The sequence below is a fragment of the Centrocercus urophasianus genome, unplaced genomic scaffold, assembly GCF_019232065.1.
Source record: "Centrocercus urophasianus isolate 14NV4802_14NV808 unplaced genomic scaffold, USGS_Curo_1.0 seq_15, whole genome shotgun sequence".
NCBI classification, from domain to species: Eukaryota; Metazoa; Chordata; class Aves; order Galliformes; family Phasianidae; genus Centrocercus; species Centrocercus urophasianus.
This window is the reverse complement of record NW_024884697.1, coordinates 12,296,419-12,315,472: the sequence shown is the minus strand read 5'-3', so window position 1 is coordinate 12,315,472 and position 19,054 is coordinate 12,296,419. Positions and strand designations below refer to the sequence as shown.

Here is a 19,054-nt window from a genome sequence, read left to right as displayed (position 1 = left end):
ACTTGGTTTAATGGAATTTATTTTAATGGACTGCCTTGTTGCTAGAAAAGCAAGGAAATTGAACTGCACTGTCCTGGTGCTAAGGAGAGTTGGAGCCATGTGTAAGACTAGAGGATTATTAGCACTGAACTCTTCAAAGACTTTCCTCAATGAGCAGGTAGTGATTACAGCAGTGATAATGCAGTGAGATCATTACCATTCAATTATTTTAATTTGACTTAAAGTAGGGCTTTCTCTTCAGTAATGAGAAGAGAAGCAATTGATTGACAAAAAGGTTTCAATCTGGTTATTAGCTGGTGTTTGTTTATAGAAAATCATTCTGTGAATGCTTTTGAATTTGATATCTACAAAAAGCTGTTGTTTAACCTTTTTCTCGCATGAATCAGCAGGCCACACACAGTGAGAAATTTTGCATGCTACGTTTGCCCTTGGAATAAGTGGTGCTTAGAGCTCTCTTAGGTGGAGTCTATTATAGTGCGGGCTGTGAAGAGAAGATTTAGAGTGAATGCTGTAGTGAGTAAAGGCTACTATCATTTCTTTAGTGTCATCACAATTGAGCCAAGAGACCCGTGGCCCATTTTTAGAGGGCTGGTTGTATAATTTAGTGTCTTTTGTGGTTTGGGGTCAATTGCAGAAAGGAAATGTTGACTGGTGGTGTGACATTGCTGAGAATTACTACCAATCAGTAAAATGGTGCAGTTACTGATTTCCTGAAGCAGAAACATGTGAATTAAGAAAGATATCAGAATATGAAAGTACTGCAGTGTTCTAAAATTGCTGCGTCCAAATGGGCAGAAAGGAGATAACCTTAAATTTGCACAGCAGTGTTCTTGAAGTAAACTGATTTACTGATAACCTTGTAACCTTACTACTAAGCAATACAAAACAAATACAGAATTCAGCTAGGATGTATAAGAAATGTGGATTTAATTGAGAAGTAGATGTATCCTCATGCTAATGAGGTCATTTAACAACTAAGAGGAAAGTATTTTAAATTATTTGATAGCAGGGTAATTTTTGAAGACAAAATCATTTAATAATACTTTCACATTCCTGCTGTATGTCCTGTGAGGCAACACTGCAAGGAGATGATGAATCACTTCTTCAAGATTCTGTATTTTGCATTCTGTTAATCCACTATATTCAAGACAACATCTTGCAGATGAAGCTGTATTGGACTATCAGCTTATTTTATCTGAAGTTAGTTTTCAATCATGAGAACGTTTTTTTAAAAGTTCTTTGTGAAGTTCTTCATGTGCTGTCGCTGAAGGTTGAAATGCAAAGGAATCTCAATTGAGGTTGGGAACAATAAAATGTACTGCCTTTCTGAAAGGTGACTTTTCAAGTGGGAAGATATAGTTTGAGAGGAAAAATATGTATGCCTTATCCACCAACATGATTACTATAGGGTCGTCCCTTCTAGTCCTTCCAAGAAGCACATGGAACATATTCTATTTCTTGTTTTGACTGAGTAGTCCTTTAAAAATGTCTCCATTGACATTCCCTGTTTTGCTAATCCAGCTCATTTTTCCTTATCTGCACTTGCCCACAATCTCCCTCCTTCATGTCCTCATCTGTCTCTTGTTATCTGTCAATGTTGCAAACCTTGCCCACTCATTCCTTATCTCCTGAAAGTGCTCCATTCTTCCTCTTGTGGTGTTCCTTTTCCTATAAATACACTCCAAAATGAACATGTAGTTGCCTTACTTTCTCAGTCTGCTAAGCCATTTCTGCTCTCATACCCATAAAGAATTGAGGATATGATGGATATGGTTGGCAATCGCATTGCTCTAATAATAAATGCTGTGTGTGGAGATGCATTTATAAGTGCTTTTATCTCCCTGTGTCTTCCTTCTCTCCCTCTGGTGTATTCTTTGCATTCTTAGATTGTAAACTCTTCAAGGAAGCAGTCTTGTCATTGTGCTTTATATGGAACAGTGTGTTCTAACCCTAACTGAGGCTAATGTAACGTAAACGCTATGTAAGAATACATTATTATGTAAGATGTTCTGGCTGGTGGAGAGAGGAGCCTCGGCATTTGCTAGGAAGTCTGCGTCTGGTGGCGATGTTAGAGCTGGAATATGGGAAATGGGTGTCTTAGGAAGGCTTTGAGGTCTGACGCGAATGATCCATGGCTACAATGGCAAGGAAGATAAAAATAAGGACTTAGCATGAAAGCGTGTCTTAAAACAGCTTTAATACCATAACGGTGAGATGTGTGTAGAGCATGCTTAACCCAGCATTACTTTGCAGAGGTTCAATAGATGCCTACAAACATGCGCAGGAGAAAAGCTAAGTGACTGTAAAAGATGATGCAACAATCCTCAAAAAAAAAAGAAAAAAAAAAAAAAAGTAAAAAAAAAAAAAAGTAGAATTGTCATCTTGGGTTCTCCCTGACAGCTGACAGTCTTTACAGTTGCTAAAAATAAATGCATTTTGTGCTTTGGGTGAACCTGTTCTGCAGTGCTTTGTCAATAAAACAAATGGAACCCGATGCAGGGCATGGTGTATTTTAAAATGCTTGTTTTCCTAGTTACTGCCTAATAGTTGATACACTGCTTTTCAAATTCTGTAGGTGCTGCTGCTGGTTTTTGAGCCATTGCAATGCTGTGTTGTATCAAAGCTATTTGAGAAAATGAGCACAGCCTAATAAAAGTTGCCATCTGAATAGATAATATTTTCCCTGTTTTTAATCCATATTTATGATTTATGCTTAGACTTATACTGCAGGCTGCTCTTCATCTCCTGTGCTCGTATATTCAGATTCTGGCAGAAGTACCTCGATAATTTCCTACTGCTGTCGCTATGTAACCTGTGCTGTCAGGAAAGAAAACATTCTGTTAGAGTTCTCATATTATGCACTGTATAAGAGAAGACAGTAGGTCCAAAACACATTTTCTCTGAGCATGTTTTCTCTGAGTGGATCTCAAAAGCTGTCAATATGCAGCTTAAAGCGTACGGATAATCTGTTCAGCGTATAAACTGGTCAGAGGAAAGGCCAAAAAGAAAAAAACCCACAATCCTTGACGTGATTTAAGAACACATACTTAAAGTTGAGTCAGGAGAGGCTGGGAAGGCCTGCTGGAGGGCTGACTAATAACACATGCAGTAATGTATGTGCATCACAGGCTTGTGTTGGAAGGTCGTAGCGACTGATGCTGTGCAGTGTGTTGTCTCCCCTTGTATGGCCTGTCTGTCACTTTAGTCTCATAATGGTGTCAGATTTAGCCTAGCAAAAAGATCTTTAACTTACAGAGGGGACCAGATCTTGGCTGTAAACTTCCAAAACTGTGTTAAAGCAAGATTGTTAAACTAACAGCTGTCTAAAAAATTTGGTTCTGTTGAGGAAGGAGCATGGAGGAAAGGTCTTTTAAAAAGCAGGCTAATGAAAGTGAGGGCTTTATGTGTGAGAGTTATTGAAAACAGTTTTATCCAAAAACTCTTGCATGAAGAGAGGCCTTAAGACGCAGCCCTGCCCAGCTGCAGAAGCCTTGTCTGTCTTTGAAACAAAAGAATCAATAAGGGAAACCTTTCTGGCAGAGATAAAGGTGCACTGTCTGTGTTTCTTGAATGCTGAAACTCTGTGAGAAGGGCCAAACACTGTGGTTAATACCCAAATCGTTGAATTTTGAGCTATGTTGTCCTTCCTATATATTTATGACCTTGTAATAATGATTAAGGATTCCACGTGTCTGTGGGCACTCTGCTATTCCAGGCGGTTTTGCAGTATGCTGATATTCCCATCTGTGTTACTTCTCAAAACTGTGAATCTGATAATGAGAATGAATGAAGGAAATAGTGCTGAAGTGTTCTGTTTTTATTGTTTTTTTTTTCCTGCTTAGGTTTTTTTGTAATTATTTTTCTCTGCTGACATTTGTTTATTCTTATTTCAATATTATTTTTTTCTGACTTCTATAATTACATTTATAACACTATTTCTTCTCTGTTACCTGTCTGATTTGTTTGAACATTTCTTTGAACTTTGTCATATCCAAGTTATTTTCTTTTTCAAAGAGGAATAAATGTTAATATTTACACCCCATCCTTGGAGGCACTCAAGGCTGAGTTGGATGAGGCCCTGGGCAGCCTGAACAGGTGGATGTAACCAGCCCACAGCAGGGGTTGGGGCTGGTGAGCTTTAGGGTCCCTTCTGACCCAAGCTCTTCTGCAGTTCACTCTGTATGATTGATTACTTGCCTCTGTATGGGAGGATTTATATATTAGCACAGTGTAGCGTATTAGTATGGCTCCTTGTTTATCAAATGTGGATTGCAATGAATAATAGCTGTTTTAAAAGGTTGTTGAACACCTGATGAATCCACTGTCAAAACGATATGCAAAAAACCGAAAACAACAGTAACAAAAAATCTAAATCCATGGCCTTCTGCTTCTAGATAGGATAGGTTGCTCTGAAAGTAATGCCTTCTGTTTATTTCAGTGGGAAACTACAACAGATACTGGCTCCAGGGGATGGGAAAGGCCTCAGCAGGCACTGGCACACATCGGTCAGCACACGGGTGGTTGGTGCAGGAGAGTGTCTTGCTTCAATTATCAGAGTAAGAGGGGAGGTTCTTTGGCTTATCTGGTGTGAGACTCAGACACAAGTAAGGTCAAATGTTGCCCAAATCGTTTATTTTGATTAAAGTGATGGGGAAAGGGAAGGCTAGTGATTATTGTGAATTAGGGCAATGGGGAAGGGAAGGCAGGGGATAAGAATGATAGGAAAAGAGCAAGAATTATGTGAAATACCGATAGTGATCATCTACAGGCAACTGTAGGCTATATGCTGGTTCTTTGTAGACTGAGCCTTAGGCTTATTGCTCTATTAGTAGAGCAAATTGAAGTGCAGGTATGTGCAACACAAGCAATTGAAGATATTACTATCTGAGCTGTCTCTGTTGGTATAACAGAGCAGTCAAGTTTGGACTCATGTACCTTTGGGGTCAACTGCCTTTCTGAGCACCTCGCTCAGCAATCAGGCAGAACGTTCTTTTGTTCTCTGGAGGTCAGTAGCTCCTGACAGAGAGCACAATGGATAGCTGGGTTTGGTAGCTTGTGAAACTGTTCCAGCTTTCTGAAAGGACGTTTGGATATAGCCAAGTGTGACACAAAATAATTTATTCTGCACTTTCTTACGTATTACTTCTGGATCTATCCTGCCACTTTTCTATCCAGTCATTTAGTTAGGAAAGGAACAAATTAAGGATGTGGTTTCTTGGGGAATAAAGCAAGTCTGAATATTTTATCTCTTTCCGCCACCTTTCCTGTTTATATTTTGAAGTGGAAGTAATGCGGGGCTCTGTTAAGTCTTGCTGTTTTTTGTTCTTGTTGAAGAAGGTTCTTGGTGACTTACGTCAGTTGGGAGTTTTTCCAACTTTAGCATAGCAACTGGGGATGTTGCAAGCTTAATTCCTCTCCTCACCCCCTTGTCCTCCCCCCCCCCCAAACCCCACCCAAAAAAAAAAAATAAAAATTGGAAAAAAATTTTGTTTTTACCTTATCCTTTGTTTTTGGTTTTTTTTTTTAATTTGTGATGTTATTCTACAGTCTTAATCAATTTTTTGTTAATAAATCAAAACTTAATTTCTAATGTAAAAAAGCAGATACAACAGGTTCTCTAAATGCACTTTGGGCTCTCAAAGTAGGTACAAACTGTATTCAAGATACTGTACTGCCCAGGATGCAAGTACCTACGCAACAAGGTTTTAAACATAAGATGCTGTGTGTGCCTTGTGGGCCTGCTGCCCCAGCTGCTGCTCTTGCCTGGTTGTGGTTGGAGCAGCAGTGTTGGGGAGTAGCTGTGAGCTTATTGTCACAGCCCTGTTTTGGGAGGAAAGGAAGCAGGTTGTATTTTTCATTGTGTGTTCTAGTGTGTCTTGTAGTTGCTGCATGGAAGAGCACATGCTGATCTTCTTTAAAATGTTGAAAGCACTGTTGCCTGCCTTCTCCTAAGCAACCATACATTGGCTCCGTTAAGTTGAGCAGATTTGCTGCATTCACTGTCTTCCCTTGCAAGATACAGTCTTTTTTTTTTTTTTTTTTTTTTTTAGTTTGCTTTTCTTCCCACACTCTTCTGAGCTCTCTCATCCTTCTTTTCTCACTGTTTTCAGCTATTTTTGCCTTGGCAAAGTACCTTTTCATCGTCTCAATGTTCTTCTCTTGTCCTCCCTGAATCTTTTGCTTTATTTTTCTCCTATTATGATTTTTTTCCATGCTCTGAATGAATTCTGCTGATTTTATTTTGGTCCATGTCTCCCACCAGTACTCCTTTATCTCTCTTTCTTAATCTAGCTCTCAATATTTGAAAGTAAATTGTTGATTCTCATGACTTAACAAAATAACATTGTTTGAAATAAGTTTGTGAAGATTGCTTCTTCTGATAAAGTTCATTACTTTTTTTTTTTTTTCCCCCTGTTTTCATGCATATAGAAACAATCTCATTATGGGTTTGAACACCAGGAGCAAATAACGCTTATATAAACCTATATTCAGAGTATCATACACATGAAGTAGTTGTGTGTAAAAATGCACATAAGCTCTGAAGCATATTTCCTTCGCTGTGAGAGGAGCCAGGATGATCATCAGTCAGCTTTGTTGGGGCTGAGCTCACCGGTCATGTTGGCACTTGAATTATCTGATTTTTCAAGCATTCAGTCATCTTATATGACTGTAAACTTGAATACATCAGGGAATGGTAAGGAGGACAGTGAAACTGACGGAGAATTCAGGTTTTTTTTTTTTTTTTTTATCTTCTGATGCTCTTTCATGAGGTTTTTAAATTTAACTTCTCTTTAATTTTTTTCCTACCTCTATTTCTGTGCAGGGAAATGCTGCTGTAAGTAGAGTATCAAGGGGAGGTTTTTTTGCAGAGCCATAGAATCATAGAATCGCAAGGTTGGAAACAACCTGCAAGATCATCTAGTCCAACCACCCTCCCATTCCCAGTACCACAAGCTACTACCTTCAGTGATTACCTGCAAGTCTGCTTTTTCTTCCTGCTTGCCCTTCATTTCTTGAGGGCTCTCTATGTTGGTCTAGTTTTTTTGTGAAAGTCATAGTTGAGTGTGATGGCTCCATGTTCAGCATTGTATGCTACTTGAAGTGTTGCCCCACCAGCTGCCAAAATTAGGACTATGTTGTTAAAAATCGTGATTTACAGAGGCTTCTTGCCAGTAGAGAAGGGAAGGCATCTTGCTCTGTTTATCACTGGAGGAGGACAGAAATGTGTGGGAGTTCTGACTTTGTGGCTTGGAGAAGAGGAGGCTGAGGGTGTATGGACGTGCATGAGGGACAGTAGCTGATAGCTGTATGCTAGTTGTATGCTTTTAGAGGCGTCACTCAACAAAAACTACTTTGTGCCATGTAGAAGGAGAATGATGAAGGACAGCATGATTAGCTACTGAGGTGTCACCACGTAGTTGCAGTGGATGGCAATGCTTTGCCACCTACACGAGTCCTCAAAGTATTTGCAGTCAGCTTCTAGGCAAGACAGGTGTCCCATGAAATTGCTTAACAAGTTATGGGGAAGTTGTGGAGAAGGGCAGAGGTTGTTGGAAGAAAGAAGGCAGAGTTAATTTGCAGAACATGCTCTGAATTTTTCATCAGTAGCAGCTGATTTTGATATGATGTAGATGAGACTTAAAAAAAAAAAAAAAAAAACAAACAAAATAGTGGAGATGTAAATTGCCTTACTGATTATAGGATGAGATCTCATGTCTGGACAGCCGTCTACTTTCTATAAATTCCTTTATGGTTGTCACTTTGAACTCCCTTCTTTCCTATATAAATATTTTGTGTCTAGCTGCCAGAAGACTTTCACAGCACTTCCTTAATTGAAAGCACCCCATCTTTTTTCATTCTGTGTTTGAGTATAGCAATATGCTTATATCCTATATATGCAATGATAGATAATCAATGTGTGTGTGTTATAACTGCATTCAGATTTTAGAAAGATATCTGACAATTCTTTATGTTCCCTGCAGTAGAGAAAGTGTAAATTGAGGAAGGTTATGGCTTAAGTCTAAATTAACAGAGTTAGGGTGTTTAACATTTGTATCACTTTAAATAAATACCATCCTGTGTTACTACTCTCTCCATGCAGAGTGTAAGGAGGAAAAAGAGATGAACCTTCTGGTGTCATTTCATGCAGCTGTGTAAAACCAGGGCATCACAATTGATGATTGAAAATGGCACATGCGGGAAGCACACTTGCAATATAATTAGAAAATCTATTTATATGTATCTTAGAAATAAGTAGATCTATTTAGTTTACTAGAGTTGTATTTTAAAATAAAAAAGATGTTATATATGGGTGGAGAGCCACCCTTGTGCTCAGAGATTTTTGTTCAGGCTTTGCTACTAGTTGTCTGTTACCATAGACTGATGCAGTGTGTGGTCTCATGGTGACGGTCACAGGCTGGTTGCTGATAATCTAACTGGTCCCAGCGGAGTATTTCAGTGCCCTTGGAGAGTTTGTATGGGCCATCAGTTTCTTTTTCAATGACAAATTAGCTGGAAAACGTATGCTGAAGGATGCCAGACTCCTCAGGTATGGAATGTTGAGGTTTGTTGTGATATTACAAAGGCTGCTCTGAGGCAAAGCCTTCAGTGACATTGATTTCCAGCATTTGGTCTACACTGCTGATGGGGACACAGACTAGTCTATTCTACAGTAATTGTACACTGTCGCAGTTGAGGAACTGCAGGAAAACCCCTGAGTGTTTCAGTGTTGCTCAGTGTGTGGTGTATGGGTCCAAATGCCTTGCCTTTGGACTACCCCTGACTGCTCTGGATGCCTCTTGTCCCGTCTTGCACGTCTGCTTTTCCAGTTTTCCTGTTGCTTTGTCCCACATATGCAACCAGGGGCATGCTTAACTGCTGTTTGACAGAGTGCTTTAACCTTTCTGCTGAGCTGCATTTCAGGCAGAACCAACAAAACAGCCCCAGGTCCCACTGGGACAAGGTGGCTGCAGGCAAGGAGATGGCTTGGCTTATGCTGTGCTCTGTGTGACACATACTTCTTGATGGAACTTTTTCTTAGAGCTGATTGTCCTATTATATGGAGCTCAGAAAAGGCCAAACAGGTCCTGTCTTGTTTTGTGCAAGAACAGAGCTGAGGACACCCTCTTTACCATAGTGTAAAAATCCAGTAAAGCTATTTGCTGAATAAGAAATGTGAAAATCTTGCAAGAATATATGGAGAAAATGGTCATGTAGATACTGTGATTATAAGCATAATACAAAACATTGGCAGAACATACTAAAAACATATAGTAGGTATGCTGTAATTTTTTTTTTACCAGGGGATTTGTAACAAGAAGTTAAAACTTTAAGATCTTCAGAACACCAAATAATGATTTAGGCAAAGGAGAAATTTGAACCCAGAGTTTTAAGATTATGGCATGTATCTAATAGTCGTGACCCAATGGATTCCTTTTGGGAAGGTAGTGCAGCTTCATCTCCAGTATCTACAGGTCTGGGTCAGCCTGTAGGTGAGGTTTTCTGAACCTCTCAGTCCTTAGAAGAAAACATGTGTTTGACTCGGTCTGGATGAACAGAAAACTATTTTGTTTGAGACTAAAATTTGCTTCATTTTTCTACAGTGTTGGAGCAATTTAACTTCTTCTTGCTTGGAAAAATAGCATCTGAAAATGAGAATGGAATGCAGTATTTAGTTGTGTTATACACCTGCAACAAAGTGCTGCTGTCAGAAGAATCCTAACCCAGTAGTGGCTGTACAGTGGATCGCAGAAGTGATGTGTTAGGAATACTTCAGACTAGAAATCAGAAGTTATCCATTTAAGTGGTAAAGACATTAAAGTGATCCAGTTTGAGCGTTGTTATCACGTCGGATGTGGCACTTCTTTCAGCTTTGTCAGAAAAGCTGACCCTGCACACACGTGAGCCATCACCCTGCCTTTAGCCAACAGCTGGAAAATACTGCTGGCTATTTGCTGTGTTAGCTGCAAGACTGATAACTTCTTAACTCGCTCCCTAGCTGCATTTATTTACAGCTGTTCCCTTATGATGCTTTAATGATGGTAAGAAGGAGAAACCAGCAGCTGATTTTAAAGGACAGGAGAAAATGTTTTTAAGATATTGAGTGAATGTCTTGCTGTGTTGTTTAGTTATTTTTATATTGTGCCCAGAATATATATGCTACAGAAATAAACTTTCCCTCTCAGCACCTCTGAAATATGTTCTTAACTCTGTCTTTGTCCCCTCCAAACATAACCTTTCTCATAACAAGGATGGATAAATGCATACACATGGTTAGAAAATAAGCTCAGTGATATTTGGGGTTAATAATTTTTTCCTTGGTTTGCTTTACTAGTATTTAATCTGACAAGTAGTTATGCAAAAATATGCTTGAATATTGTAGTTTTTCCTTTGAGGAGTAGCTTTCTGTCCAACCGCAGGTTTTCAAATGAACATTGGGCAGAGTAATTATTGGGTCTTTATTTTTTCCTCCTCCTTATCCACATTTAAAGATTTCTAAGCACCAGGGGAGGAGGAGGTGGGGCACAAAGGGAGGTGGGAAGAGGGAGAGAACAGCAGCAGTTTGTGCTGGAGGGCAGCTGGGGCTGCCTGCATCATCAGCCCGAGACCTGGGAGAATGAGGAGTTCCTCTTAATGCCATCTTCATTTTTTTCCAAGGTGTTTTAATGGGCAAATACTACAGCCTGGCAAAAGATCAAATGCCAGGTTGTGTCAACGAGACTTAGCTAAAGTTGTGTGGACAACTTAAAAATGACATTCAAATGCACAGTTACACTCTGCTGTCACGCTGCTTCCCTGACTTTATAGTGGGTCATTTTTAGACTATATCATATCCTTAATGCATTTCTAATGCCTGCTGCTTTCTCAGCTTCATCTTCAAACTTCAAAAATGTCCGTATACAAACTTTAAAATAAATTCAAAAACTTGACAGTGTTAAATTATTCAGAGGTATTAAGCATGAGGCTTGGGCTGTATATTTATTTGAGAACAGAATATTTCAACAGATAAAAGGCATATTCATCTCTGTATTTTATATGCTTTTTCCCCTTTTAGAGAGGCTTGGATGGTTTTGAAGCTTCTGGTTTCCACCCTGCCTTGCTTTTACAGAGGTGAGAAGCAACCACTGAAGATCTGTGCTGTCTTCAGATCATCTTTGGCTGCCCTTGGTGTTAATGGGGACAAAGCTGAACTCCTGGCAGCGTGCTGACACACGGTGTCTGTAGGAGTTAACCTTGTTATGTCACTGGGTACAGGCAGGTGGTAGCAGCTGTTTTGAAAGAAGACAGGTGTTCTTCAGAGTTTTTTATACAAGTATTATTTTTTTCAATCTTGACTGAAGCTCAGGGAACACTCAATTTGAGAGGATACCAGTGATATTCCTATAGTTTCTTAAGAATGAAGAAGGAAAAGACATGATATTGTTAACGTGAGGTAGGGAAAATGTACCTGTGACTCCTGAGTAAATGAATCCTTCTTCTGATGTAAGGGAAAGTGAAAGACTTTGTCACATTTTTATCCTAACTTGTACATATGTGTGCGTACATGTGGGGGGGTTGTGTTGTTAAAAACAAACATGTTTACATTCTGAGCAGTAACTGCAACAGCACTGGTGCAGAAGTGTGCAGAATACAGCAACTGTGGCTACTTGATATGCCCCATTACAGAAGGAGGAAGTTAGCTTTATCAATTCAAAGTGGACAGTTTTAGAGTGGTGATTTTATGTTTTGAATATGCATAACCTTAAATGTTATGCTGTAATTTCTTCATGCTGTGAGCATGGGTAGGGTACTGAATAGGAATAAACTGAAAATATTAGTGTAATCTCCGAACAGGAGATTGCAAACAGCAGGTTTCTATCGCTCGTTCTTTATTTGGGAAGTCGCTGTCTGATGTATCAGTATTGCTGTGAAGGTTGTGTGTACCAGACCTGAAAAAGTCTATATAGCTACTATGTTATTTTCCAGTGTTAAACTGCTAGAACTGCTATTTCTGCTGGTGAAAGAAGGGAATGTTTGAGCTTTTTCTGGATGCCTGGGCAACCTCTGTATTCTTCTCAGCATGTATCTTCTAGAGATCTTGGAAACCAGGATATCCCTGAATGTGCATGAACCTGATGACCCCCATGAAACTTTATGACGTGATTGCTGTGGTTATGCAAATTAGGAACCTCTTCTGCAGAAGGAACACAGAGAATTAAATGCTGCAGAGGAGTCTCCTGTTCTGTTCATGAGATCAGAAAATACCAACCAGAAATTCACTGAAGACTGCATGGATTTCACACCTTTAAGAATGTAACAAACAAACTTGCTGTTAGCTTCTCAGAGTCTGCGGGATGACAGTGCTGGCACCTGGCTTCAGTCCCATTGTATTCACTGCCACTTCAGACTGCTTTTTACGTTCCAAAGGTTGCTTAGGAATTTCAGTTACAGTCTTGAAATTCCATGTGAACTAAATCTTTCTAGTGTTTGTAAAAATGCAAGAAGGAAAGATGCCCACTTTATACTTAGCAAGTTTTGTCCTGTTACAGTAGTACTAAAGCACTGAGGCAATCCCTCTAATTCTTGCTGGCCATGTCACGGTGTTGGAAGAGCAGAAGTTTCATCATAGAGCAGCACCACTGGAGGTCTCATGTCTGTGATCTGCTGTTGGACTCAACTGAGCATCACAAGCACTGCCTTGGGACGCATGCACGATTCTTTTCCCTCGTTTTGAAGGCTTAGCAACACCTGGAAGAAAGATTTGTTCTAGAGTCATTATAATTGCTGTTATTCTGCACTGCTCCATTTTCTAGTTCATCACTCATTGTTTAAGTGTAGGCTTGCTCTGAGATTGTGCTGTCTTCCGAAGAAGCCCCTGGTATTCGAGCAGTTCGCTCTGTAGAGGTATATCTTACTTTGCAAGTACGTTAGCTTAATGAAGCCAAGGAGCAAATCTCTCAAGCTGTGTTTAGACATGTACTTGTTGATTTTATCCTGCTAACTGGTGTCTTGGCAGGACAATTTTAATTTATCACCACAGTGTAAACTGTCTAATGCATCACTTGTACAACGTCCAGAGCTCAAAACAGGGCTGTGTCCACTTAAAATCAAGTTAAAGTTCACAGAATCATAGGGGTTAGAAGGGACCTCCAAAGATCATTGAGTCCAACCCCCTGCCAAAGCATGTTCCTTACGCCAGGTTGTACAAGTAGGTGTCCAGGCAGGTCTTGAACATCTCCAGGGAAAGAGACTCCACCACCTCCCTGGGCAGCCTGTTCCAGTGCTCCGTCACCTCACTGTAAAGAAGTTCTTGCGCACATTTGTGCAGAACTTCCTATGCTGCAGTTTCCGGCCGTTTCCCCTTGTCCTGTCTCTGCACACTGCAGAAAACAGTCCGGCCTCGCCATTCTGCCCCCCACACCTCAGATATTTATAGACCTGGATCAGGTCCCCTCTCAGCCTTCTTTTCTCAAGGCTGAACAGACCCAGTTCACTCAGCCTTTCCTCACAGGAGAGATGCTCCAGGCCCTTCACCATCTTTGTGTCCCTCCGCTGGACTCTTTCCAAGAGATCCCTGTCTTTTTTGTACTGGGGAGCCCAGAACTGGATGCAGTACTCCAGATGAGGCCTCACCAGGGCAGAGTAGAGGGGGAGGATCACCTCCCTCGACCTGCTGGCCATGCTCTTTTTAATGCACCCCAGGATGCCATTGGCCCTCTTGGCCACGAGGGCACACTGCTGGCTCATGGCCAACCACCAGGACACCCAGGTCCCTCTCCACAGAGCTCCTCCCCCAGCAGGTCATCTCCCAACCTGTGCATGAAAATATTCTTCTCTTGATCCCTTGTAGAGCATGACTCTACACTTGCTTTTATTGAATCTCATCTGTTTTTTTTCTGCCCAGCTCTCCAGCCTGTCCAGGTCTCGCTGAATGACAACACAGCCTTCAGGTGTGTCAGCCAATCCTCCCAATTTTGTATGATCAGCAAATTTGCTGGGGGTGGCCATTATGCCCTCATCAAGGTCATTGATGAAGATGTTGAACAAGACTGAACCCAGCACTGGCCCCTGAGGAGCACTACGAGTTACAGGTCTCCAGTTGGACTCTGCGCTGCCAATGACAACCCTCTGTACTCTGCCAGTCAGCCAGTGAAATGCAGATTGAAAACTTACTTAGAGTATGTTGTCTGATTTGTTTTGCATAATGTTTTCAGGTCTGTCTTTATGGGATTGGGAAGTGGGATTGTTTATTTTAGCGCTAACATTGTAAAGACAGTCAAATTACAGAAGGATGAGTGTTTTCATATGCAAAATGTAGGATTCAAGCTGCTGTAGTTCTAACAGAACTACAACACTAAAAGAAGCAAAAGACAGCAGAGAATAGATGAGGACACATTGGTGATGAAGGAGATATTTAAAGATACCTTAGAAGGAAAGCTAAAAGCATCTTCAGTTCATGTCCTATTGTATGTGCAGAAATGGAAAGAAAGGCACTGAAGTTATTTTTTGATTAGAGTAGATTAACAGAATGAGACTGAGTCTACTTATTAATTAAAAACTGGGTATATTTTTATTGCTTACTTTGTTTTTTTCCTTCATGCACTTTATAGAAATAAATAGCTTCATTTCTTTAGCTTGTTGGGAAGATTTCTTCCATGATTCTTTCTGACGTTGTTCTAGATTCCTCGTGCAAACTTTGTTTAGGTTTCATGCTTGCAATCTTTGGCGTGATGCTTTCCTAAAAATCCCTCCTGAGTTTAAAAATTCTGGCAGCACTTCTTTGTAGAGCCCAGCCCTTCAAGCTTCTTGTCTTTCCTTTTCTGACAGAAAGCTGATTGCTCTCAAAAAGGAAATCCCTCCCCATTTTAGCATTAGCTGATGCTTTTTGTTGGTCTAATGCATGACCTCCACCTGAGCATCTTGGAGGAGATAAGAAAAGGTTGTACATAGCTTTGCTTTGATTAATAAATAGAAGAAGTTGATAAAAGGAGATATTATGCAACCATCTGGGGCATTGCAGAGCGTTTTTGTTTTCATTCAATTGAAGTTTGTGTAGTATGGCTTTAGAGACTTAGTGAATCTGCTTTGCTCAGGGCTTGGATGTGAGCCAGTTGTCTGATATCTGATCTCTATACAGTGTAAAATTAGAGTGAGCTGATAAAGTGTATGGAGCAACTGAGGAGTTAGCTGCAATGCTGCTGGTTTCCTTACCTGAACTCGTATTTTGTGGCTTCTTTCTGTTATCTGCTGCTTTTGGATTTGCTGGCACAAATTTTCACTAATTTTTCATGTTTTTTTTTTTTGTTTTGTTTTTAAGCCACGCTATTATGGTCTGTTCTTCTTGATGTGGTTCCTGAATAGGCCAGTGTCTGCCTCTGGTGCCACAGCAGATGGGATTAAACAAAAGTTGGAGTGTTGGCTCTACATGAAGTTGGAAGGGCTGGAGGCAAGAGCCTTGAAGGAAGAGCTGCTCAGCTGCAGGACTCTTTTTTTTTTAATTTAGCTTGAAATTTACCAAACATCTCTATAGTTCACATTCTTCTGGATGTGAAGGCTGGCTGAGTAGGTGATAGAGACCACCTTCTTTTTTTTTTTGAAGGGATTTTTTTTATTTGGACTTGGGCTGCAATTTGTGTGTTCTAATAAATTCTGTAAGAGAGCTCAGATTTCTGGATATGTAATTTAGAAATAATCAAAATACAGAAATGATCACATTGCTATTTCTGCAGCTGTCTTTTTCCCATGGTTTAGAAGGCACTTTGTTGGAAATAAAATTCAAATAGACTTCCATCTGTCTTATCTGGTGATATCATCTCTGTGATCAGTTTTGTATCTGGAGTGATAGTTGTGTGTCAGCATCTCCTCAGGGGTGTGGTATGCTTGTGCAAAGGTACAGATTTGCTTTTAGACATGGGGGAAATGGTTCTCTTGCAAAAATCTCAAATAGCAGAGACGTAAAATGGCACAAATCCCATCTCGAATTCATGAGAGATGGAGAAGGAAAAAAAAAATCACTAAATTTAAATAATGTTGTAATGGAAATGTTGTTAACAAGTGAATGGGGCCCCTCATTAGTAATACTAGAAATTATTCTTACTGTGAAGTCTCATCTGATTTAAATTCTTATCATTGTGTGAAATAAATCTTAGTTATCACTGAATAAAAGGTAAATTAAAACAATGGTGCAGAAAAATGTTTTGTAACTCTTAGAGCATCCAGGGACTTCAAGTTTGCAGCAAAGGAGCTTGCATCTTGGATTTTTTTTAAATATCTTTTGGAATGTTGGTAGCAATAAGACATTAATGTAATAATACGTTCTATGTGAAGATAATATGGAGGCTTGCTATGTAATGAATCTGCTGATCATTTTAGTCCAAGCTCTTTGAATTTTGTTTTGCCATAGTCCCAGTCTTCATACTATCTCTTTATATCAGTGGTTTTGATTTTTACGAGGGTTAAACAAATTCAGAAGCAATACAAAGTCATGTTGGATTATTGAGGTATGTTCTTAGTCTAAGATCAGTGGTAGGCAAAGTGAGCTTCAGCTCACACCTCTGTGTTGTCAGCTTCATCTCTGTCCAGAAAGGCATTAAGAAGCTGACAGAGCTTCCCTCAAGCCCTCAGCAGTTCCATTCATACTGGAAAATAAGAAAGCACGACATCCCAAAGCTGTGAGCTTTCTCCAACAAAGCTGTCCAAACCTTTCATCTTCTCTTTCCCACAGAAGTAGCTATTAGCTTCCAGTGCTGACAACACCAGTCTGTTACAAAATGTGTAATGAGGCATCCTGTTCTTGTTGAACACTATTGGGTCAGAACAGAAGGAGAATCAATTGGGAATGGTGACTGTGCTGGTCCTTAAGAAAAGAGGCCGTGTGAAGCTGAAGTTACCAGCTGTGTGGATCAGATCATAGTGAAATGCAGTACAGATCTCCAAACCTTGATATCCCCTGTGTTGAAGGGAAGCAAAATTCATGCTCTGAATGCAGGTGGGCTCTTGCTGTGCACTTGGTTGTGTTCAAGAATAAGGATTTCTGGCCAGTGGGATGCTCAGAGTAGAGGAGACATGTAGGAGGGAGGGCCACCTGCCTTTTGTGGAGCAGGTATGAGTCTCTGCATGTATGTGTTTTATAGCAGTGCAAGTTAGAAATGCCTGTCAGTAGTTTTGGCAGATATTTGAGAACTCACAGGCATTCTCTTTCAGTCACAGAGGTCATGGTGCTGTGCCCTAGCTGGGGCTGGCCTCAGGTCTGGTAGGTGGCACAGTGAGTTCTGCACCACGGCTTTCACAAGAATGCTATGTGCGTAGGGTCACAGTGGGTGCTGGGGGAAAATACAGTGGTGTAGACTTCGTTTTAACCTGGGCAGTACAAGATAGACAATAGAGATTTCTCAGAACTGTTTTTTGCCTCAAGTATCTATTCAGCTTTAGTCTGAAAAGTGGTCTCTAAATATTCAGGCTGAAACTTGGTGGAGTAGCTGTTCATTTACAGTACCCTTTGAATTTTAGTGCACGTAAATGTTTGGCACTGAATTTGAGCCCTGCAATAAATGTTTTTGCTCACACCCTACCACAACTGTGTGATCTATTTCATCTTTTGCACTGCAGTTTAAACACAAAGATGCTGTAAAACACTCCTTTACAGTAACCCTAAGATTATGGAGTCTGCCTTCCTTTGTTTCTTTAGAACAATTTTTGAAATCATTATCAGAGTATCCAGTGCATTGTATAATTTGAATGGTGAATAGCAGTGGCATAATTTGCACTAAAAATCAGTTTTAAAATACTGGTATAATTGTAGATAGCTAGAAATTAGGAAGTGTTAAAGATTTCTGTGGAGTCTTAATTTATTACAGCGTAGTTCTTAGTGATGCGTAAGAGTTATTGGGGTGGCCAATAATTCGTATTAAAATAAAAATACGCATGTGGCCTAAATAGGAGCTGCTCTGGGCTTCAGGTGCTGGGGCCTGGAGGTGGATCCGGCCAGCTCCTGCTCCAGACAGATGCAAAGCTGTTGGTGTGGGTCCAGAGGGGGCCACAAAAATGCTCAGAGGGCTGCAGCACCTCTCCTGTGAAGACAGGTTGAGGGAGCAGGGCTTGTTCACTCTGGAGAATGGAAGGCTCCAGGAGGACCTCACTGTGGCCTTACAGTACTTGACAGGACAAGGGGGAACAGGCTTAAGCTAAAATAGGTGAGATTTAGATTAGGTATCAAGGAGATATTTTTCACTGAGAGGGCAGTGAGACCCTGGCACAGCTGCCCATAGAGCTGTGGGTGCCCCATCCCTGGAGGTGCTCAGGGCTGGGTTGGATGGGGCCATGGGCAGCTGAGCTGGTGGGGGGCAGCCAGCCCACGGCAGGGGTTGGGGCTAGGGGGCTTTGAGGTCCTTTCCAACCCAAACCATTATATGACAAGAGAACTGAGGTCATTTGTGGAGGCCTCTCCAGTCTGTGTGTTTTGGGGAGAAGCAGTGGTGTGCACTTAGACCAGGTGCTGATCATTGCTGCCCTGCCAGCAGGGCATGTGAATGCTGAACCTAACCAGCATTACAAATTTCTTTAATGTCTATTTAAGAAAAGTGCATCCAGTTTCTCTTTTTTGTTTTCAGAGAATTCAGAGACTTTGTTGTGTCTGTAACATTTTTAAAGAAAGAAAGAAAAAAAAAAGCCATGTTGAAGCCTTCCCATCCTAGAATTCCCATCCCAAATAATAGAAATTTACTTAAAGTGTGAGCAACCGAACTTGGTCTTAATGTTTCCCAGGATAGGTGAGAGCACTATTTCTAACTCTTCTAGGGTCTTAAAATGATGCTCACATTCGTGGCATTATTCCTTGAGGTTGTTTTAGTCACAAGCATCTTTACCATACTGCTCATCATAATTCATTTTTCAGCTGCCTCTGTACGTTGTTTCTGGAAGATCCCATGGAAGAAGCCACAGATGGCACAGGAGTGCCTTCCCCATAGCCAGAGCTGAGCTGCTGTGTGTGCTGTGCTGCTGGAGAGGCACTGGGCGGCTCTTTTATGGCAATAGCATACACCAGGTTCTGTACTGGACGTTTCTACTCTCCTGTTGT

At 40.6% G+C, this 19,054-nt stretch overlaps 1 protein-coding gene across 3 annotated transcripts in view; it reads left to right on the top strand.

Moving 5' to 3' along the window:
• The window catches only part of SRPK2 (SRSF protein kinase 2), a 133,087-nt gene that overhangs the window by 26,931 nt on the left and 87,102 nt on the right, over positions 1 to 19,054 (top strand). The gene's annotated exons all lie outside the window — the stretch shown is intronic.